Genomic DNA, 25,112 nt, shown 5'->3' on the forward strand with positions numbered 1-25,112 from the left:
TGTGGGCAAACGCCTGACAGGTTTATCTTCTGTAGCTGTAACTCCTGTGGTAACATTAGCTTCACTCTTCTCTCATCATTAACCCTCATCGTGAATCCTCAGACAAATGAAGCTTTGCAAGTTTGTCATTTATTCCACACTTGCATTAGGTCTGCTTTGGCTTTTGAACATCACATCAACAGACAGACTGCTTTACTACAGTCCAGATAACCAGCTCTGCTTCCTTGCTCTTGCCAACGATCATAACAAGTCAGACCAGCAGTCCCTTCTCATCTCCAGCAGGGACCTACAGTGATACTTTCCAGAGCAAGATACTTACAGAGCAATTATTCTGCAACATAGTCCAAGGTGGAGTTTCACTCTTACCTTCCTTCAATTCATGGCTGAGCTGAGTTCTGACAGCTCAGATAGCACTCCATGGATAGATGATTGAGTTGTAGAGGTATTTTTCTCATGAAAGTTAGTTTACTCTATTTCTGCTAATTGTTTCAGTACTCATTTTGTTCTGCTCTTAGGACCCTTCATAAATATTTCAGGTGGGGCATGACTGATCTGCTTCATATTTGTTAAACTATGATAGATCCACGTTCCAATACCAGCACCATTAAAGGTTTCATCCAAAGGCCACTGGTCTTTTGCACACCTCTAGGCAAATATATTCATATACATAAACTACTATGCAAATGTGCTCCTTTCCTACAAAATGGTGCTTCTTTAATATCAATATCTGAAAAGCAACTGCTGTTCAGCTATTTAATCACTAACCTTTGGTTTCAATTCACAGAAACGATACATGACCATTTACTAATTTGTTTTCAAGTACTCATTTGTTTATTCAGTAGGGAAAATATTTCTAAGACCTTAAACCCGGAATCAGTTTCCCCTGGGCTTACATTTGCAAAGCCTGACTGATTTTGCCCTTAGCCCTTTTGGGAGAAATTTCTACATCACATTTCTTCAGCACTGTGACAAGTAGCTTTGAGTTTTGGGGTGGGGGGCAGGAAGGGAAATTGCCTTTTTTTTTTTTTAAACTATCAGCCCCCTAACTTGGGCACGTAGAAATGAAGCAGTCTTATTTTTCATTCACATACGAAACCATAATGAACAAATGCAGGTTTTAAACTGTATGGCCCAGGATCAAATACAACTGGATTCCTGCTCACTCTCCCCTAGCTGAATTACCACTGCAGTACTAGCCAACACTAACGAAATTATGATTTTTTCCGTTGAGAAATCAAAAGCTGCAGATAAAGATTGGAGTCCATATAGAAGAGAGGCTTTTCATTTATATCTAGTATTCTATGAGGAATACAGTGCGAGACCAGTTGTCTGGTACACTCAGTATCTTTGGAACCATGAGAAGTTGCTCATCAAACTGATTTTACTGGTTTGTTTCCAGCCAATTTACATAACTGGGCCGGTATAACATTGTCAGCATGCTCTGGTGAGTCTGGCCCTAAATCTCAATAAAGGAGTTATTCTTGATGAAGTTGAAGTTTTTTGCAAACCATAGATTTGCCTTGGATAGAAAGCAAAACATGCCAAAACTAAATTGTGGGTGACTAAGATTCATAAAAAACCTATTCAAGATGCAATAATTAGAGCAATCAATGCATTTTGATTAACTGATTACCACCTTTCGACTGCCAGTGGCAGAAATAACTTCCTTCTATAAAATCACAAACTCATTCAGATTAAATCGGGAGCAGATGGAAAGTTGTTTGTGTTATTGACATTTCAGTTCCTGAATACCGTTCGAAAGCTTGCGGTACTTCTACATTGTAGTGTAATTAGAATAAAGCAACAAAATCAATCTCTTTTCACTCTGCAAATACAAAGATTATCATCCAAAAGGTCAGCCTGGCATACGACAAATATTGACAACAAGGAGTGCATATCTTCCTAAATGTCCCTTTGCAGTGTTCTCAGCACATGCAATTGAGTCTGGATACAATTTCATTCAGAAAATAATTCTTAGTACAAAGAGACTTACTTACTTGCTAGGATTTCTATATGGGGAGCTCAAATAGAATCATATGGTGTAAGCTCATGCATCTCAAACTAGTTTCAGCAGGCTTTTACCTATCCGTTACAACATAATTTGGACCACAAATGAATTTCGAAAGAAGGTAAGGCAGCAATCACACGTTTATGTTCATGTAAATTAGACAGATTAGATAGATTCTAGTTAAATAGATTCTTTGGCCTATAAAAAGTTGAATTTGGATTTTGCACATGAATTACTTTCTATTGACCTATCCTATTTTCACTGAAATAGCAACTAACATCCTTTTATTTTGGAAAACATGTCAACATGATTGTATCGTCTATTGTTTTTCAATGTCCTGTTTCCCACATGCACAGGGGAAGAAAATTAACTCTTCCTCTAGCACTCTTCACTTTACAATTATTTGTCTACATTTAGGTGCAGTGCCCACAAAGAAATTCCAGTACTCTGAGTCTTCAACAGAACTACCCGCCCATCAGTTTCACAAACTCAAACTCGAGCTGAGTTTCAAATTGCATTAAGCACATACGTGGATTTTGACCCGAAACTCATGTGTTTTAACTGGTCCCCATTTAAAATCGCTTAAAGCTTTTCCTTTAGATCCAGAGTTCTAACTCTGGAAAGGATGTATGTCGGTTCAGACATACCTGCCATAGGGATAGTTGTCCTACAAAATTCACACAAAGGAACATCCTGAACCCTGTTTCCATATTCATGTGCGTATAACAGCACTATTAAAGTGGTGAATATGTACATGACTTTGCATCCTAATAAATCTGGGGAAGAATTTTGCATTAAGTGGGCAGACACTTTATACAAAGGCTTAAAAGTTCAAGGCTTTAAAATCACAGGGCAAATCTTTTGCTATAGAGCCATGCTGTGTGAAGACTCTGTTTAGTGGCAGTATAATCTCATTGAAGTCCGTGCAGTGTCATTTGGACTCAGCACGGCCAGTGGGTCTAAGTGGGGAACATAAGCCACTGCTACAATATGAAAAAAAATGGCACTGAAGAATTGAGATGAAGGGTAATCTTGAAAACACCGCAGTGCAAAACAGTTTAACTACTTGCTTTAGAAACATACATAAAAAATAGGACAAGTCCACTTCCAAAATACCCTTTGAATTAATTCTGTTTCTTAGGAGTAAGCCATTTTAAAAATGTACTCCATTATTAAAAGCTTTTTATAATGCTATGCACATATTTTTTTACTGTTTCATCTGAGAGCATAGTTACCAGTTTCTGGGTTTTGAGAGTGCTCTCTGAGCTTCTTTTCATCACGTTTTCCTTTGGGATGCTTTCTACAATAGAGATAACACCATAGCTCAAAAGGTAAATATTTAATCAAAGAATTGCTCCTCTTATCAGAGTTAAATCTAATCGGAGTTAAATATATCATTTTGTTTGAGCAGCAATACCGAGAATTCTCTCTAAGCTGTCTTGCACCTATAACTTTGCTTTCAAGTGATATAAACTCCTGTAGTATCTACTGTAAAAGAAGCATTAATCTAACTATGACAAACGAAGCATTTTCAGTGTTATTGTTCAGCACAGTACAATGCCAAATCGATATGAAAGATTTACATTTATCTTGCTCTAGTACAGGAGCAAGAATGAAACACATCTACCCAAGTACTGCCCAAAAGTATTTTTACCGGCTTCACTGTCTGAGAGGCGAGAAACCCTGACTTCAGGTCACTTTGATCTTGTTTGGAAAAAAGAAAGAATACGTTCCTGCATGCAGACTTGAAGTTTATCTTTGTTGTTCTGGTCTCAAGCATCCATTAGGTGCTTACGTGTGGAGGAACAGAGCACTGTTCCCCTCTGTATGGAGCGGAACTTGCTTAGAGGGACGGCCGAGAGAGCCACAGGGACACACGTGGGGCTGCACGGCAGGGCAGGCTGCAAGACCAGACACCCTCGAGGAACCGTAGCACTGATTCTGCCATTTTCTCCAGCATTTTTAGAAAGAATTAAATTTAGAATTAAAGCTTATGTTGGCCCGACATCAGGAGATGCTGTTTTGCCGATCTAGTCACCGGGTGTTCAGAACAGCACAGGACCAGACCTGACATTTGTTTTACAAGCAGAGACTTTCTGCAGACTTTAATAGGCTGAAAGAGATACTCAGGAGATCTAAAGGACCTCCCCGGTCCGCACATTGTGGTCTATTAAAGGAGGCTTTGCCAGCTAGGACAACAAAAACCAAACTGTAACTACCACGGAGATCTGATGCTTGTCCTAGCAGACAAGGATAAAAGATTGCTTAACTATAGGGAATCCAAATATTTACTGTTAATAGCAGTTTCTAGGAAAAGTCTACATATCTCAATTAAGACATGCAGTTTGAAAGAGCCAGACTGCGCATCAAATTGCGCATCCCCTCACAGCGAGGGTAAGGGCAGACAAGGTTACAGAAAAACTCATTTGCGCAGCTTCCAGGTGAACCTGCTCCTGGTCCAAAACCTGGTGCCTTCTTCTTGCGAGGTTTGCATGGAACCACTGGGGAAATACGGGCGCTGCCATTAGCGCTCTTGTACCTCAGCAAGGCAGGGGATGCAATCACTCTGGAAACCCGCTGCAAACTTCAGGTAGATTTGCAAATGGAAATTGATACAGTGAATGTCTACTCCAATTATTAGTAATCAGGTGGCACTCTGTAGCCATGAAGTCAGGGGCTGTGAATAATAAAGGGAGCTCTTCTGAAATGGGCTGTCATATCATCTCTTACCGACTTCTGGGAAGGGCCGCTCTGAAATTAATGAAGACCCTGGCCAAGACTGTAACAAGAAGCATTTTTAGGAATTTCACAGGCCTTTTAAGCTGAGGTGCTATGAAATGCAAGCATGAAATACAGGTAGGAGCAAAGAAACTGTGAAAGTGTTGAATCACTGTATGGCTGGTCCTTAGGAACAGCACACAGCTAAACCGTAGGATCCATGCAATTCCTTAGCTTTATTATTTTGCAACTCCTCCCCTCATATAGTGTAAGCCTATATCGGTTAAAACAATACAGCTTCTACTACTATAGAATACACTTCTATAAAAGCCAGTTTAACTACGGTTTTGCCCTCAGACATATTTTGTGGCCCTTGAGAAAGAAACAGGAATAATTCCAGTCCCCATCCCCACGGACTGCATCAGGTACACAGGGAGTAGCATGCAGAATGTGGGATTTAAGTTTGAAACAAACAGGGTTATCTGCTTTTTATATACTATACATATTGCACACTTCATCCCTCTTTTAATGATTTTTCCACTATTTGGTTGTTTCTGGATATTTCTACCACCTTAAGATACAGAAGCCTGCTCAAGGTACTGAAACAGGCCACACTATGCGAGGTCTCCTGTGCTCCTGAATGTAGTTTTCTGAGCACAGAGGCGATCTCGTAGCTCTCTAGAAAATCTGAACCGAGTCAACCTGCTCCAACACTTTCTTCTGCCACCCACGCTGGCCCAGCAAATAGCAGGGAGTCTCCCCCTACCAGCCAAGCCAAGGAGCCTCTCATCTTTGTAGGCTAAGCCTTTCTTTGAGACAGTTTACTAAATGAAGACAAAAAAATGTTTCAGTGTACAGCAAAGGTCCTAAAGCACACAGTTGAATTTAGGCGTGAGAGCTTTGCTGAACCTTCTACAGGATGTGCCTTTACATAGGCGAAGAGGTACACAAACAAAGAGGAGGGAAGTATAGCCTCAAGCAATAAGGATAACATCCAAAGCTCAGGGAAACTTTTATAAGAATTTTTCCACTAGTATGCAGACTAACTAGTACGGTTCAACTGGATCCCAGCATGAAATAATGTAACAATTTAAATTGAAGAATTTTTGTTCATTCTGCAAAAGCTCACTAATAGGCAGCGCTGAAATGTCAATAACAAATGCCAGGGAATTCTTTCCCACATCGATATGCACTAGTAACAACCATTAATTTCAATAAGTAATCATTTGAGACCAAAGAGTATTTACACTTCTAGTTTTAGATTGGGCAATTTGAAATTTTCTTCACTAGGTGTCAGAATAATTTGTTTTATATGAAAGCTTGAGAGACAGGAGTGGAGATAGACTTGTTCACTACCCAAATAATGTTTTTTCATTTTTTTAATTTCTAAACCAGTCTGCTTTTACAAAGCCATTTACAGTTGACTATTAATTTGCATACTCAAAAAAGCTATTAATGGAAGCAATGTAATTTCTTCTTCTCCAGTGCCCTAGCTGACTGCCTAATTCAGTGTTTTGAATAAATTGAAGTTTGGGTGATTTATGAGTACAGAGAATACATTTTCTTTTTTTACTCAACTACCATTAAACTGAGCTTCCTACCAATGAATTTAAATTAAAATGACAACAGCTGTATTTAAATTTTATCCATACATAACTGTGTTGACATAATGAATATTGTATTTTATGGGATGTGTTAGTACAGCTAAAATGTTTATGAAGAGCGACAAATAGTGAAGTATTTGAGTGGTCTTGTTTATAAATTCTAAAGTCATTTTACTGAAAAAATGATCAACAGTTTCAGCTAAGGTAATTTCACTGGAAAAGTAAGATTTCCTCTTTCAGTTACAAGACCCCAGAGATGTTTCATGAATAGTTATGCAGGTTTGGGGTTTTGTTTGGGTTTTTTTAATACCATCTTGTTTTTCCCTCCACTGCTTTAAGTAAAAAGGACGCTGTTTTTACATGCAACATAAGGTAGAAAAAGAGTAGGAACATAAAAATATACCTAACATTAGTGCAAGTTCTTTCTGAAGAAAGGAAATCAATTTCCCTCTAAATGTCAGTCTTGATGGAGCAGGAAGAGTTAAAAATCCCAGCTTCACACTAATAGATAGGAAAGCAAACTGCATTACTTACACTTGACTTACACCAGCATAACTGTGACCACAATCTCCTTCTCCATTCAAAAGTGCAGATGAAGGGCTGATTCCCAAGTTGTGTTGTATTTTCTCATTTTCACAAACACTACTAAAGTACTCGCACAGAAAAAATGCTTTCAGGAAGGCTGGACAAACAGCTATTCGTTATTTACAAGCTAGAGCCATTTTGCCAAGAGTTTAGTGGGGAAGCGGAAGATTCCTCAGACACCCTTACTTTCAAGAACAAGCCCATCCCTGGGATTTGAGAGAGTAAGATGCTGCTAGTAAGTATGCACGCAGATGTTCAAAACACATTTGAATATGTCCTTTGATTTCCTCCTAGAAGAGGCCTAGATACATCCGTTTTCCTTGCCTATTTCTTGCTGAAGAAAAAGAAAGGTTTCTCACAGATGCCAGCAAGTTGGGATACCAGAATGATCTTCCCTATGTCTTTTCTCTGCCTAGAGTTTCAAATAATGTTACAGGTATAATTAGAGACCTACAGACTGCTTTCCTTCAATAGCAGATTAAGTTTTGGATGCGCATTCTGATGTAGATGCCTATATTACCTTTACATGAAAAATAAGGTGAGCCCATTGACCCTCATACCCTGCTTCATACCAGGTTTTTTTTATTGAAAGAGTGTGTTCATGTAATATGGGTACAATTATTTATTTTTGAATTGGCTCACAAGCTTAAAGCTGAAATACTTTCCATGCAGATGAATCCTAGAACAAGAACCGGTTTTTTTTTTTGGCAGTTTTGTCAGTTTTAGCTGCAGTGTTCACAGATGAATAAGAAGTTCACATTCCCTGGGAGATACTCACTTAGCATCGTCCGCTAACTATCTGAACTGGTTACATTTGATTCACGTTTTTCAGCATTTTTGTAAAACCTTAACAGCCAGAGACCTACATACACCAAAAATGTAAGGACAAAGATCATGGGGAAACAAAGTAGTTTCAATTTGATGTATGAACACACAGCATTTATTTCTGAGACTTGCTGATAAATGAAGCAGGCAACAATGACTTGGCATAAAAATTATTAGGTAGTTTTTAAAGTTATAAAGGTTCTTTAAAACTGGGACATCTTTCTCTATGGTATTTGTACAGAACTTTACAAAACACTTTACACAAAGCAGTACAAAAATAGTACTGCTTTAAACCTAACGAGTGAGATGCAGACAGCTCTTCCAAACAAAGACGACACATGAAAGCAACACAGTGCACAATTAAACACTCCTATTAAAGACCGAACACCAGGATGGAAATATACAAGCCACCTAGAGAAGAACAAGCCACATATTACTCATTTCATTCAAGTTATGTTAAAATATCCATTTTCTACTGTTGCAAGGGAATCTATTTCCAATAATTAGCATAGTATTTCTCAGGAGGCATTACGTGAGTGTTCTTTTCTGGTACTTTCTGCTGCTCTGGAGACAGTGAAGCATCCAGCTCAGGGATTAAAAGGTTGACAACGACTAGCCCCAGCTTGGCTGCACAAGGCTGCTTCTTTCAAACAGCTCTCTGAAATGGCTCATCGTTGGAGCACAGCAGGGAGTCGGTGCATCAGGGAGAACCAAGGTGAGACATGTAAGGAAAACAGGCAGGGAGCAAGCAAAATAAGAGTGGTACTAGGTGCTCCTTCCCTCCAGTTAACTTGTGGCACAGGTGAGCTGCTGGGCAGTGGAGGGGAAAAGTCCTTTGCTTATTCTCTCCTGAGATGAGATCACAAATTACTCTGTCCTCAAACAGCAGGGAACAGGCCTCTGCAGGATGATGCCTCCCAGCCCCATGCCAAAATGCACTCAAGGAGCACATAAACCAGCATGTTCTGAGTGCCGGTCGTGATAATTTACATTGCTTGAAGCCTCACATTATCTTAAAATATCTTCTACTGCTTTTTACTGCTGTCTTTCAGGGGTCATTTGGCTTATGAATAACCAAACCATTCATTCTGCTTCACCTGTCATCTGCCATTGCCCATACTATTATATTGCAAACTCCAGTCGAATTTGTTTTCTGGTAGGTGGCCATAAATTGTCTTGTGATGATGTGCAATAGCTATCATACAAGGATAAAACATAGAAGCAAAGTGGTACATTAAGTCACCTCTAATGTACTGATGACACCATCCAAGTACTTTATAGAGCCAAGTAGTCTGGTAGGGCCTGGTTAATTCCCTTATAACTTCCCTTCCTTCCACCTCTGTTCTCTATAGCATACACATATCGAATTGTATCTGCCCACAGATGATGCCCTGAGTAGGGAACACCACCTTTACCACATAACCTTTGCAAAACACGGCAGAGCCCCTTCCTCATTCAGGGACCTTCTGCATGACTGCTGAAAAATGAGAAGCCACATAACCTTGGGCAGGAAGAGGCATCTGCTGGAGGACACTCGCCCTAGCCAAGGCACAGTATCTTCTCCCAGAACTACCTCCTCAAGCCCAGCGCAGAGCACCACAGATGAGAGGATTCAAAACAATTACATGGGTGTCATTTGATAGCAGTCTGAGCCTTCATGCACACAACTACCCTGGCTCTCAGCTTTCCTGCAGAACCAGCTAGACCCAGACCCCAAAGGCTCGGCAACAGTGCTGATATTTCAACCCAACGCAGTCTCAGGCACAAAGACTGTATGGGCCAAATAGGCCACTACATGCAGAGAAGCATTCCAAAAATTGCACGGGCACCTACAGCAGGTGGGAGGAAAGCATCTGTTGGTTTGTCTAGAGCAACAAACCCTGTTAGAGCTAGTCTGCGTCAGAAACAAATCACAGTTTTGGGCTCTAAACTCACAGTCTCTGAGCAATTTCATCATCTGCACCAGATCAAACCAGTAAACCACTAGCAAAGCAGGATTCAATTCATCCTTACTCTCTCCAATAGCAGAGAAGGGGTAACATTAAACTAGATGAGATTAACCTGACGGGGTTCAACCATTTCTATATCTTGCTTACTTTGAGAAAAATATTTAAAAGCATGAAGAACAGTGGTTGGCATATGCAAACACAAACGATCACAACAGCCTTCAGTCACGAACTGAGCGCGATGACTTCTCAGAAGAGTGTTTGACAGCAAGTTTAATTTTATCATTAGAAAACTCAAGCCATGATGGTGTTAACCATTAAAGATAAATCTTTAGCCTTTTAAATGCCATAGGGGTGTGTGAGAGGCAAGAGATTATGAAATATAGCCCTGCAGGAAGTGAAATGATTCTGGAAACAATGTTTGTTTCTCATGGAAATCCACTTAAAGGAGAAATCAAACCAAACAAGCCACCTCTGATAACATACAGTTGAAGAACTGTGTGACAAAGTTCATATACATAACCTTCTTTTTTCCTTGTTAAGCATGCTGCATTTACACTGTAAACCCTCAGTGAATCATATAGCACATTTCAAAGAATGAGAGCAACTTCCTCTGCAAGCGTGTCACCATTGGATAGTCCCCAGGGCACAGATTTAAGCAGTAGCTTAAATTTACATGTCCCAGTAGCTGGGCTAATGGTTATAGTTGACTGTTCACTTTGTGAAGAGTGTGAGTCAACTGTTTAGGCATTAACCAGCATTAATTTATAGCATGAGTCCACTGGAAATAAGTCCATCTACAGCTATGTCCGTGTACCTCTACCAGTTACGTGCCCCTGTGCCTGCCCTTGAGCAGGCAGAGATCTCCTGAAGGCAACTTACCTCTGCAAAATATGAGAGCCCTAGCTCCTCTTCCCCTGCATACTACTGTGCATTTGCAGCCTGCTAAATAGAATTCACATTTGTCCGAGATTGATTTTGCAGCACGGTGCTGAAATCTTTTATTTTATTTCTTCCTGGGCCATGACAGAGAAGCATTTTCATGCAATGTAGTGTTCCATTTAGGCTGATACCTGTGAGTACTTGTAAGAGCAGAGGAAATGGCAGCAGCCGTTTCTAGAAAAGCACCCTAAAAATGCTGGAGGATGCACCCCTCCACCTGGCACTCCCTTGGTATTTATGATTGCCTACTCACTTCAGGACCAGGCTCCATACTTACATCTCTCCTGCAGATGAGTGCTCTAACTTATGGCCCCTTTTCAGAACTATTTCACTTTATATGGTGAACACCTGTAAGCATTATCCAGAGAACATTAGGATAACTTTTAGCCAAATAATTAAGGCACTTACCTGTGGGTAAATGACCCAAGTTTCAGCCCCTGCCCAAATGAATGTAATTATTCATATAAAATTTTGACTGTACAGTCCGTTCTTGGAGACTTTCAAGATCTGACTGGATAAAGCCTCAAGTAGTTCTGACCTCAGAGCTGACCTTATCTGAGCATGAGTTTGAACTAGAGACCTCCGGAGATCCTTTTCAGCCTCCATTATCCTGTGTCTACCAAGTTACAAGATAAGCAAGAGATTTAACTTTAAAGATAGGATTTATCAGTTATATTCCATCCTGGGAAATTAAGAATACAAGTCCTTTAAACAGAAGAAGTCTAATACAGGCTTAGCAAAACACATAATCTCTAGTCTATGAGGCAGAGATATGGATGAACACTTTTCTCCAGCATTTCTGTGACTATCACTCTGGACATCTCACCCTCATATTTTGGAAAGTACAGTTAAAAGCTTGTAACACGTTTCAGGATGAATAAAAATCACATTTTTATTATTTACTAAAACTCTCTGCCCAGTTCTATCTCACTGGAGCTTTGTCAGTCCCATCACCTCTACTGAGGTGTTGAAGGACCTCTTCCTTCCATTAGGAACTCCTGGAACGTACAAATATCATTTTCTATTTATTCCCTATTCAGGGTTGGAAGCAGTACCAGGGAGAAGGGACCGCTGATTTCCTTGAATCCCTCAAGCTCTCCATATTTGAAGGCCATATTGTACTCCTCGTTCCTTTAGTACAGGAAGTCTCTAGTTGAACAAGAATTTTACTTCAGAAATACACTAGATGCTTAGTTCTGATCTCTGCAGGGAAAAAATCCTGTATTTCCCAGAGTAGGGTGTTTATGCTAATCCTATTTTAGAAGAGCTTATTTAAGGAAAACAGCAAGAGCGTGGGGAAGACATTTAATATACTACTGTTTTTTCCAATTAAATGTTGTGAATATCTTTCAGTTAAATGCCTTTTTCAGTTACATAGCCATGTGGGCTGGTGAAAGCAGTAGCGATTCTTAAAGAGCTAGTACTTTCTAAGATGTGTGAAAAGAGAATAAAAGATAAGAAAAAGATAATTTTGCAATAGGTAAAAGTATTTTACAGATGAAACATGACTCCTTGCCGAGCTTTTCCTACTTGTACTTTATATTGGGTGCAAGTAACAGAGGTCTTGGGAATGAACTACTCATTACTAACAACTTAATTGGGAGTTATAAGGGCTTAACTGCAATGAATTATTCAAGAGTTTCATGAATTAACTACTGAACTTTTCATACTTTTTTTTTTTTTTACCACATTGTTCCACACTGGCCTCCCAGTCAGGTAAAGCAAATTAAGTATTACTAGTGAAAAGAGTTAACTATTATGGCAAAATTGGTTTTGATGAGAATATGAAGGGCCAGCCTTCTGAAAGCACGGTGTTAGGCCAGATAAATACAGGGTAGAGAAGCAAAACTCCTAAGAATTGAAACATGAATAGTGTTACTCTATGCAAACGCACTAAAAAAATGAGGGAAAAGAGCTGTTGTTGCACTGGAAGTGGGAGAAAACTCTTAAAAAACGCGTTATGTTGAGAGGTTTCTTCACAGATAAAAACCCCTTCAACTTGCTCTCAAAAGCCTGTATGAAGCAGCGATCACAGTCAAATGGGAAGAAACTTGTGATTTATTTTTTTCAGGAAACAATTAGACTGTAAATAACCATAGATTTATCAGAATATGTTTATCAACTTTGAGTCATAAATTAAAATGTAGCAACAATTCACTCCAGTGAGGGCAATATTATACCTGGATATGCACCCGTGTTTCCTTACCTACTTTTTCTGTGAAAGTTCATCACTGGCAAATATCAGTTAGAGAACTACTGTAATTTTTACCGGCTGTATTCCACTTGGGGATAGGGCATTTCTAACATGCTGCCACCTGGAAAACACTGCAGTTCAAAGGTGCCTGTATTACCTTGCCTTGCTGGCAACAGGCTTCCCTGTGGAATGTTGCAGTTGCGGTCCTCCGCTAATGCCTGGCCACTACCCTCTAGGATAAGATTGCTGTTTTTCATTCTTCTTGGCCCATTCAGTGGTCGGTCTGAGGCTGGCGAATATTTCTTTCAGGATGTAAATTCTTACTTTAAGTTACAGGACTTGTTCCTAAATCTATTGCCTAGATCTACTGTACTACAGTCCCCATGTACTTTAAGACCTCTGTGCGAGTTCAGAGTAAAAACCCAGCCCCAAGTAGAAGACAATTATAATGAAATACCAGTAGGTACCCTCCTTATACACAGTACTTTTTTTCCTTATGTATATAGTCAAAGAGATGTCACACTAAAAAAAGAGGAACAGAAAAATTCAAAGAAAACCTACCTCCCCTATTTACTGACCTAGCAGGGCTTCAGATATCTCGTCAACATACTAGACATCATTTAAATGCTTTCATTTTTTCCTCCAAGTTAATACAGAAGGGATTTAGAATACTTACATATAGCAATTACACACTGAAGCTATGACTTCATAATAGAAAACAATATATTTCTTTGAGTGTAACAAAAAAGTGGCAAATTTGTAGGTTATGAATCCTTTAAATCACTTTTCAGGCAAGCTACTGATGATACAAAATGCATGTGGACACAAGTACTGCTGTTTGCAATATAAGCCTCTCATACAACACAGCAGTTTGAATAAATTGCGTAGAATACATTCTACTCTTGTTTGCCATCAAAACATTTTATTAGCAGTGATTTACAATCCTAACTCTTCCCTCCATTAAATGCAACACACTTCATTCCTTAAGCCTCACTTACTAGCAAGGCAAGTAACTCAGCCACTTTATCATGATATAGTAAATCTTAGAAAGGAAGGGAGAGATGTTCCAGGTAGAGACAAATATGCCAAGCGTTATGTCCAAAAGTGTTCACAGCTGAGTATTTCATATGGGAAGGAAGATCCTCCTACAAATGATTGTATGCAAGATTAATTCTGTGCTAATCATTAAGAAGCACACTTGTTCCTGTTATCCTTGTGTCTGACACAATCACACAACAAGGAACAACTTTCCTAGGGGTGGAGCACTATGGCACTGACACTGCAATACAGGTTTCAGACTGTATTTCAAAAGGTAGTTTTTTTACTGCTTATGGTTTTACTTTTCGAGAAATATGTTTTTAATTAAAAATTGAGTTTGCTAAGCTTCAGTGGAGATATTTTCACTAAGAGCTTGTAAAAAGTTAGGTAGGGTTCTATACAATATTTAATGAACTGGTGAAAAACTTTCTATTAGTGGGCAAGAAAAGGGGATTTTTATTTTTTTTATGGTATCGATTCACTTTCTTCGACTCTGGGATTGAATGCTTTGAAATGAAATAGTCCAACTGCTTTGATTTTTAACATATGGATTGAAATGGCTTTTGTTATAAAGGTGATTGCTATATAACAGTCAATTAGCAACAGAGAAGAGATGAAAGATGATTCATTTAAATAAGATTAGATTGGAAAAGTTACCTTTTGGCAAGACCGTGGTTCTAGACTCTCTATCAGCATCTGAACAGCTTTGATCCATATTCTGCAATATGAGAAAGTATAACTCAGAGTAACACCCAGCATCACTATACTTAACAGATATTTGATTTCTGAAGAACGGTCCTGCTTAAGTGATCCAGTCTGCTATCAAAGTAATTTACATGTAGCACGCAACAGCAGGATGAAAAGGATCTGTTACCATATCTGTACATAAGTGAGGACATGGTAATAAGAGTATGTTATTGAATACAGAAACCAAGTGTCTGTATGTGGCTTCTAACAGATTCACATCTCCTGCAAACATCCATAAAAGCCTCATTTGTTTGATGAAAGAGTAATTCTAATAGACACAGCTAAAAGATAAATAGCAAAAAGCTGAATGCCATGTTTGCATCACATATCTTCAGATACAGCCTGCCTATTATAAAACTTGTTATGTTACATAACAAGGATTCACCTTCTATATTAATGGCTACTATTCTTTCTTTGCTAAATTGATATTGTGACATTTGAAAACTGATTTAATGTTTTAGAGCTACTGCGTGCACATACACATGGGAAGCAAAAGGAAAAAATTGAGGAGTATATGAAAAAGGTCATATAAGAGAGCAACATACAATAAAGACCACATCAAGTTTTTCCCTTCCCGCCCCTGGTAGAATTAGAGTGAAAGCGCAAGTTCCATTTATCTTGAGTCAACGTAATAAATGACAAAATAACCCAGTGCCAAGACCAAGTTTCAGAGCTAAATGAATACAGTGATCCAAAGGTTATATTCTTTTGGAAGACATGGAGACATCTCTGTAGAAGAGAAGACATAGAAGGGAAGTCCTAGCTTCACACAGCATTTACTTTTTGCTTTAAAAATGTCCTACTTAGGGCAGAGAGAACAGGATATTGAACGTCTCCTTAGACACGAGCTTGTTAACTTGTTATAAACAGATTTGGCTTCAGTGACAAAATGATCACAGAAGAGCAGATTCTCATGACTTGCAAAATTCTCCCAACTGTAAATTTTCTGTAGAAAGCGAGAATACTAAAAATTACAAGGTTAAAAAGGAGTGGCATTTTTAAAGACACCTGAGCAATAGTACCATCTCCCATAGCAATGGGTTTGTGAAACATTGCACAGGCCAAATGCAAACAAGTCAGTCCAAGTAACAGGGAATCCAGTTTCAAGAGCAGCAGAACTGAATTATTCTGAGACACACCGCTGGCTGTATGATTCCTATTTCCATGTTAAGAGATATCAAAAGCTTTTGGCCAGAACTACTATCACTTGAAATTAGTGGAAGGAGCTTTATCTGCCTCAAAGCCTGAATGCTCCAGTAGACTAGTCCTTTTTTGCCTTAAAAGGAATTTGAGTGCTGGAATTATGATGGGTTTATGATTTAATCTAATTACCAAGAAATCATAGAAGAAAAGCAGTATCAGAAAGGCTCTAAACTAGCAGTACTATACCAAGAAGCAACTTTAAATAAAACTCACTTTAGAATTATTGCTTGGAGCACATTTTAAAAATCTACAGGAAACTGAAAATGTAAGCATCTAGTAAGATTTTTAAGGAATCTTAGAAGACTTAGCACTAGAGGTCTAGAAAGACAGACAGTTCTTTCAACAATAAGGCATTTTTACATTAGCATTAGAATCAAAGTATTTTAGCAGCAGCAACCCTAGTGTTTGGATATCTGAACTTACTCTTCAGTTTTTAGGAGTGTCACATCCTAACAAGCTAAGCTGTGTCTATGTTTGTTTTATGTGTTTGGTTTGGGGGTTTGGTTTTTTTTTTGTTCTGGGTTTGGTTGGGTTTTTTTTACAGCTTCTCCTTAGACACCAAAAAAGAAATTCCTTATCCCTCACTCACTTCAGAAGGGGCCAGCAAAATAAAATATAGATCTTCCTCTAACAAGTAGGGAGATCTAAGGTTGTTCCTGACTTTTAGGCCTAGTAACTAAACAAAAGCATAGGGGAGATCAGAGAAGCTGGAAGAGACAAGCCTTCTCTTTGAAGTACTCTCGCAACTTCATGTAGCTGAGGCTGCCATTCCAGCTTAAGGCCATTTTTCAGGCAAGGGGAAGGAAAAAGGGGTTTCACACTTATTAACACCCCCCCCCACACACACATTTCTAACTCAATGTTTATAGTCACAAGTTTGGTGCACAGACTTCAGTCACACGTTGGGGCACATGGAGCCCATGCAGACCACACAAGCAAAACAATTTGAATTAAGTGCTCTGTGCCTAAATCCGACATTTGTTTTTATTACTGTCACTTGGTCTCTGATAAAAAGGCAGCAATATATTAGAAATGACACTATTAGCATCATCATATTGCTGCTAATTTTCTTATAAGTGATTGCAATATGGGACAACATCAAGAAAGAATTTAAGATCTTTAATTCAATTTCAATTGAAAGAATTAAGAATTGTACGTCATGCTGTCTGGGAAAGGAGAAACTGGGAAACATACCACTCACAATGCTTCCAAGCGTAAAGGGAAGCAAGACTAGGAAGAGAGTGTCTTTATATCATAAAAGTCATAAGCTTTAGACAGCTTCATTTGCAGTCACTGTGCTTTCACACAGCCTCTAAAAGCCAAAGAGAAACACAACACAATAGCTTTCATAAGAAGAGAAGAGTTTCTCCACGCAGTCCCATTCCGCTACTTTGACATTGCATTTGTTTTGAACAGAAACCGGCTATACACGGCCAACTATAGATATCTGTTAAAGATAGTTTAAGAAAGTCTTAGTGATTCACTTCATTTTTTGATCTTGTCTTCAGCTTTGTTAAAAGACAATCTTTTGCTTTATCAGGTTAAACTTTTAGTATAGTCACCTTGTCCAAGTTAAAAACAAGTATGGGTGATGTTAATAAGTCATGGTTGTCAGAATTGCTCTGGATTTAGTGGATTTATCACTGGCACCCTCATCTTCTGCCCCAAAGAGCATCAAAATGCCAATAAAGCTAAGATTAATAACCACAAGATTTGATACAGCCATGGGCCAAGTGCTGTGGAGAAATCTTTTCTGACAGAAACTCCAGCTGGGCAACTTTCTTTCCAGTAATAGGTAGTTATCATTTGGACTTCTGAAAAATTACTTGCCTGGACCATGTTTTATGAAGGCCCATTTACAGTGTTATAATACAATAGAAAGGATCTGAAACATGCTGTAAAACAACTTTCATTTCAAGTCACTCTTCAGTGCTTTGCTTGCATAAATTAGTATAAATCAGGCCCAGTACATAAGAATGAGGTCCACTAAATGTCAAGTACAGCAAAGACTGCATATCTCCTTTTAAGTGGCAGGATCATAACTACTCTATCAGACTTTTCCATTCACACATTTAACAATTAACAGCATTAATTAATACCAATTTTGAAGCTTTTATTAAAAGGTGCACCTCTTAAGAGCTATAACCACCACTTCACTTGTGTGCTGCAAATAGCAGTGTACTTTACATATAATGGTTCTCATGGCATATCTTCAAGCAATCCTTGCCAAGCTCTCCTGAGGCTTTCATTTTATGCTGAATGACTACATTTGCAAGTGGTCAGGTAGTATCAGCTTTCAGATTACAACGTAATTTGGAATTTAAATGAGCTCAAAGTTGTTTGAAAGTCCTTATTTACAGCTAGTAGGTTCCCTTCCTTGCTGAACATGCCTAGAAAACAATTTTTGTTATAGTGGTTATGGGATAATTAGGAAAACAGTTGCTGTTTTGCTTAGAGCTAACCAAAATGGTTTCGATAGTTACTTCCAAGGAAAGTAGAGCTTAAGACAACAATGTAGGATTTGTAGACTGACATGGAAAGAACAGGTTTGATCAGATTGTAACAACCACTTAGTCACAAAGCTACTGACCACGAAATCATGTGTACGTAACAGCTGAAGCTGGGGTATGAGCTCTGCAACAATATACTGGATGAAATGGTGAAGTTTCATTCCCATTACTCCACCATACAGCACGCTAAGGGAGGAGCTGTATTGTGGCTGCATGTCATGAATTCCTATTTTACTTTGAATCATTTTACTTCACTGTTTGCAACTCACAGCAAAGTTAAGGTTGAAGTATAACATCGCACATCAGCTAAAGAAATAGGTTATCTTTGAAACATACAGAAAGCTACCCTGGAAACATAGCAAGTTGATTCCCAACCAGCAATTTTTGAGCCCCACTGTGTAGTAAGTGTAAGTGAAGTCAAAGGTATCATGCTGTCCTAACTGATTTAACCATCCTCTTCATCTGAGATATCAGGAACATCCAAAATAATTTATCATGGTCTGGAATTACTGCAGTTCGGCATTTTTGTTGCTGTAAAAACATATTAATCTGCAGCCCCATAATTAAAACCTAGGCTTTAGGGGATCCGTGAATGTTAGTGTACCTTCAAAGCACTTTAGAGATCAATCCTTTTCAGCATCACTCCAAGAGTGGAAAGCATTACCTTTATTTAATGGAGAAACAAGCTGCAGCACAAAGAGACAGTGACTCATCTGCCAGTTAAGTGCCTAGATACCATGGGGATGATACACGAGCGGAGAACAGAGTGTCCAGAGCAGATCACATCATCTGCAGCTAGTTTCCAGTACATTAATCTCATCTCCCTTCTATATTTAATCTTTCATATATTTGTTCTGTTAACCATTTTCCATGCCTATGCTACACTGCTATTCAGTCATTTCTCATAAATGTGCATCTCCCGTCTGCTTCCCTCCCTCACAGTTGCCCTGCTATCCATTATTTGTCTTATACTGGTGGTACCTGAAAGCTGCAAACATTTTTGGCTCCCTGTATCCCTTTGAGTTTCTTTCTCAGAGGATTCAGGTAGCCAGGCTCTTTTTCATTTCCAGTAGCTCTTAGTGGAAGAGGGCTAAACATTGAAATCAGGCTCTGCAGTTTCTTTGCTGCTGAAGGATGCCTATTTTCCACTAAGGGCACAAATCTGAAGCAGACCCCTGTTCTTCATCAGCTTGTATTGATTTCTCTAACCTTTCACATGTATTAGCAATCTTCAAAATACTTTCTGTAGTCAAGAATTCAAAGTTTTCTAAGTACCTCTGCTAAACCTACTGTTCATTTCACATAATGTTTTTCCTTACCCACTACAGATTTAGACCAATTATATGCATAGCTCAAATTCCATACTCAAATACCTAAAAGATGGCCTCTCTTTAACGGCACAGAGTGACACTGAATACCATCAAAAATCAATGCGACTGTCATATGCAAATATTGTGAAAACCTAACATTAATATTTATTTCTTTTTCCAAGTATGTATTTCAGAGTCTAAATTTAGGCATTTGGGGAGACGGGAGGAAGACAGAAGTTAGCTTGGAGAACATATGCCAAATCCCCTGTGTTTCATAGCACCTTACCAAGACCAAGCTTGTTGAGCTACTCTAATTGCCACCTATTCTACTTAAATCTAGTTGAGATTGCTATGTTTTGGTTAAGGACACCTTAGGAGAGACTCAGGCAGATTCCTTTGTCTTTTTCAGTTCACGAACAGAAAGAGCCCTTTTATTCTGATGGGTAATCAGATTCGGTGTTCCACATAGTATATATTTCCTACATGAAACACACAGTAAGTGACACTGAACTGCCTTCCACTACCCAGTTCCATATCTACTTAAATCCTATATAAGCACCCTGACACCCAGAGAATGTGGGGATAAATATATACTCAAAATATGTTACTTCCTCCTCCTCCTCAGATGCCTTAATTCCTTGTCTGTGAAGTACTGTGGTATCAGGAAGATCACAACAAACCTGTTGTTTAGACTTACTGGCTCCTTGTATCTTTTTTTGAAGGGCTTTTCCTTCTGGATATTAAGTTCCCTAAAACTCTGCAAGACACCTTTTTCTCTGTGAGGATAGCGTGACCCAAAGGTTTAACTAGCTGAGATGTTTTTTCTAACAAGTATTACCTAGACCAACTTGTTTTCCTCTGATAGAAGCCTGCAACTCCTTCAGCATATGTTTTTAGCCCTGTTTGACTTGAGAAAAACAGTACTTGCATGAAATGTTTAACATTCTACAGGTGCTGTTTTTGTACGCTCTTTTCCTAAGCATCTGGTCAAATATTGTCTGGAACAAGCCTATATGGATCTTTGTGTCCTCACTCATAGGACAGTTTCTAGGATCTCAATCAGATTATAATCCAGACAAAGCAACAGATCAAACACTAGATCAAAAAGACTAGTCCTCTGTGCTGTATAGATACCTCAGTAAAAGTCAGCAAAGCAACTGAAATTCAGAACACCTTATGATTTGGGTGACCACTGAGGAAGACCCACAAAACTAGAAATATTATGGAAGCAGCAGCACTATTAGCTTGCTTTTAAGCTTTTATTTAAACTCAAGATTGTAGCAACATCCAGCATGATAGCAGAAAAAGAGTCACTATATGTGGAACAACTACAAATTTATTCCAAAAACATCTATTGTATCACCATGAAAGTGTCACACCTCTTCTAATTTTAAAATACTTCCCTGCAGCTTTACATTTCATTATATTGCAGTGAAGAAAACCTCTCCTGCAGTAACTGTAATGGTTATTAGTATGTTATTTGGGCAAACTACTAATATAATGGCATCATGGTTCTTAAATCAGGCTTCTGAAACTACGATACGTAGCAATAACTCTTTCATCCTCTCTCAGCACAGTATCAGGTAGTTACAGAAAAATTCATGGAGATAAGTGGCAGTGAAATCACTTATGCATACTACAGTCACATACACAACTGTGATTTTAAAAGATTTCAGTAACCATGAGTGCACTGTTACAGAGAACACGGACAAAATGCTTGCCCTTAGAAAACCCAATAACCAGTGGCCAGCAAGCAGATTGCATTAAAGACACAGCAAATACTCCAGTCTTTTTGCTACGGTTCGGAAGATTTGTCCTCCTGCCCTAAAGCACCTACCCCAGTCTGAACCCCTGGTTAAGGGGAGTCTTTATACAGTTGTCTGACAAACTGTTTATTTGCAAGGCCTGCAATGACATGCACAGCTTCCAGTCCTAGAGCTAACCAGAAAACACTGGATACTCTTCTATTCCCCCACCTCAATTTTGCATGTGCATTCTTTGATCAACACTTTTTAACCTGGTTGCCTGCGCTCTGCACTATTTCTGGTCAGTTGTGGCTGCAGCGTTTAAGTGTTTGGTTGTACTACCTGCAGAAGGGGAGTATGGGATTATCACCTGTTGATAAGAAAACAGCAGACCACCATTAAGCACAAGAAATGATTCAATCTCAATAGCATCCTGATTCAAGAATAGTATTTTCTACATGGGTAGAGTCACACAAGACAAAATTTGCTTTCAGGAGAAATTAACAGATTATTTCATCCACACAGACAAAAAAGATAACACCCACACAGAAAGGGAAAGTATCTTCTACATCATCACAAAAAAAATTTTCATACAGAGCTAACTTACATGTCATCAACTCAACACTTATTGCAGCTTTAGATAGATGACTTACTAACCTTTCCCGGACTCCCCAGTGAGAGCTGGGGGAGTTCATCCCTCCCCATGGCAGCTGCACACCCCAGTCCTGGCCAGGGCCGTCTCTACTGACTCAGAGGACGAGCGGGAGGAAAAAATACCCTCTAAACTGGCACAATTCAATCTGCTCAGCTGGTATGGCAGAAAGCCACGAAGAAGGGAATTTGTTTTCGCAGGTGTTACTGCAATATTTCAACACGCTTTAGATCGTTTAAGCATGTTACCTACTGAGGGCAAGTACTAGACATACAGACACAGAAAGTAAAGCCTTTCCGAGAGAAAGGAGAGCCCCACAGTTGAGAAGCTGGACTGTAACTCAGAAGTTGTTGCTGAATTTGACTTTACTGACTGGGTTCAACATCATTCTTCTTGCAGACCTCTGAGATGTTTAGGACAAGCTAGAGTTTTCTGGTTCCTCAGCTCCACTACTGTACTCCCCTTTTCTTAGGGGGAGATAGTTAGCTCCTACCACTAACATACTTCAACCTTGGCTCATGCCCTACCATAATACACTAACAGGGGAAATGCTCATGTTCACAGAAGGCAATACAGGATATAGATTTCATATTTAGCTGATCCTTTACAGCCTCACAGGGGCCACGTGATTAATTTACCCCACATTTTGAATTGGCTGGATCCCAAAGCCTAAAGACACTTTCACAATGGCCATACCTTAACTTCATACTCTGTGAAGTAGAGAAAGCATAATGAATACATACTGTGAGCTGGCTTGCCAATATAGCTGGCAGGATAATGATTTTTCTCTTATTCATCTTCAGAGCCAGGTAGTTCAAATCTGAGTTAGAAGAACCTACTTGCAATTGATTCTGGCCATCATCAATTTAGGGAGAAGTTCAGAGAAAAAGCATATCACATTTGCACCCTAGACACAGAAATAGTCCTGGATGCCCTCAGTACTTCAATAAAACAATCTGCTCTTTCACAAAGAAGTTTGGATCAAAAATAATGCTTGTGCCTTAAATATCCTTTATGCAGATTAAGCAAAGAACCCATTTAGACAGTAATTAATTTAAGGATCTGTCCATATACCATAGGATGAAGCAATCTCCCAAAGAGTTAAGTGAAGCTTTTCCATCAACCAAGACAAAAAAGGTTTATTATAATAATTCTGTCAGTTTACACAGTTCATGCAGAATATGATTGCCATCTGCAAAGCCAACTCCCTTCAAAAACTAAGAAAGCATTGGTCTGATAGCAATGAAACACTGTAAGGCGACGTGGCAGAGGTATCCCTTTCCCCTTGCCCATTCTCCTTTTCAGCATGCTGAGGGCCAGCAGAAAGTCACCTTCATGGCTGACACGACGGTATAGGTCTGTGAAGACTGGAAGTATAAGTTGCATTTTTCTGTGCATTCCTTTTGCTGTCAACCGAAATACTGGTCTTCTAGGAGTTAAAGCTCTTTAGGAGCTCACATTTGGTATGCTGAATATTCTTCTTTTATAAACTCTAACCTTCTGGCAGCTTTTTTTTTCCAGCTCACAAATTTCTCACCTCCTGTATCATGATTTCAGTTGCTTGCTGAAGAGTATGTCTTAAACTAGCAGTAGTTCCTTAAATATACATAGCAGTATTATTATTATGTGGATTACAGTACAGTATAAATCATCCTAGGGAAATGGCACTTGCTGTCTTTTCAGAAAAATCTTTGTCATTTGAGACCATGCAGATGGCTTCCTGACACAGAAATCTAGATTTGCTAGTTGGATTAAAAAAAAAAAAGAAAATCTAACTTAGCACCAGCAACTTTTCTGTACATCTCTTACAAGTTTGATTTTTTGGCATGTATTAGGGCTTTCAAGAAAAGCCACTAGAATAACAACTCAAATCCTATTTTGTTTTAATGAAGATTCCAAAATTCTGTCAAAAGGCTTCTCTTTGGCAATGAGCATTAGCCAGAGTATTACACATTAAAGAATTGCTGATAAACTGAAAGGGAAAATATGTTGCTAAGTATTTAAGAATGAGCAATATTAGTACATTAACTAAGACCAAAACTAATGATAACCATTTTTTTATACCCACAAGAACTATAAGTAACATTACCTGTTAGCAAGTCAGTTGTCACCACTGATGTGTCAGAGAAACAAATAATGGGTTTCAAAGTGGCTGCCTACTGGATCAACTTATTCCAAGCTCCACGTACATTCAGATGAACTGCAGATCAGAATGAGCATCACTTCATCCAACAGCAGATTCCCTGAGATGCCAGTTCCATAACACAGTCCAAAATAAAGTCCTTCTCCGTCCTCACCCTCCCAAAAGTGAAGTGTCAGATGTCCTCTAAAGCCGCCTGTCTCCGAGCCACCCAAAGCATCACTCCAACTCAAAACCAGATTAAGTCTTAAATGCAGGTTGAACTGATGGAAAGCGTTTGGTCATCTGCCATCGCAGTATCAGTTTGTAGGGTTTTTCTTTTCCTAACCATGAGCTCGCTGACTGTTCCTCTTCTTAGGTTGTCTGAAAAGGTTTATATTTAGCACACAACCCCTTTCTACACAGGGATTACAGGAGAGGTTTATGAAGACTTTACAATTCAGAACTGCAGCCTGTCAGTTTTGCTTCACACAGCTCTGAGCCCAGTTGTGAATTTGGAGGTGGAGGTGGATGTGTGGGGGAGTTGCAGGCTTCTTTCTCCTTCTTGCTGATGGGAAAAGATAGGCAGCAGAAAAGGATGTCAGGTTTACACAATTCAGACAGATAGAAAAGGCAACATGCATATCACCATGGAGCACAGCAAGCCGAAGGTGATGTCTCTAAGGGAGAGCCTGTACATCACAATGACTCAACAACCTGAGGACCGTCTAAAACTACATGCAATTTTAAACATCAGTGTTGGTGAATATGTTATGTGCCTATATTTTAAAACAAGAAATGGGTCAGAGCTCATCAGCTCATGGATATTTTTATGATCCATCCAATCAGGAATTCTGAAAACAGAAGAGCTTCTCCTGAGCATACAAAACACAGGAGGATTTTAAGCATAAGCTCTAAGTATGCTGTCTAAGTGGGACAAGAGCATCTTCAACAGGTTTGCTAACT

At 39.1% G+C, this 25,112-nt stretch overlaps 1 protein-coding gene across 2 annotated transcripts in view; it reads right to left on the reverse strand.

Annotated features, from left to right (window-relative positions):
* Window positions 1-24,659, reverse strand: part of SHISAL1 (shisa like 1) — a 197,925-nt gene extending 173,266 nt beyond the window's left edge. The window contains exons 1-2 of one of the 2 annotated variants that reach the window (XM_063354855.1): window positions 24,117-24,659; window positions 14,518-14,578 (exon numbers count right to left, since the gene is read on the reverse strand). The gene's annotated coding sequence lies outside the window, so the exon portion shown is untranslated. The remainder of the gene's footprint in view (window positions 1-14,517; window positions 14,579-24,116) is intronic. The other variant, XM_063354862.1, reaches the window with a different exon arrangement.
* Between the last annotated feature and the right edge of the window lie 453 nt (window positions 24,660-25,112).

Source organism: Chroicocephalus ridibundus, chromosome 1 (genome assembly GCF_963924245.1).
Source record: "Chroicocephalus ridibundus chromosome 1, bChrRid1.1, whole genome shotgun sequence".
NCBI lineage: Eukaryota > Metazoa > Chordata > Aves > Charadriiformes > Laridae > Chroicocephalus > Chroicocephalus ridibundus.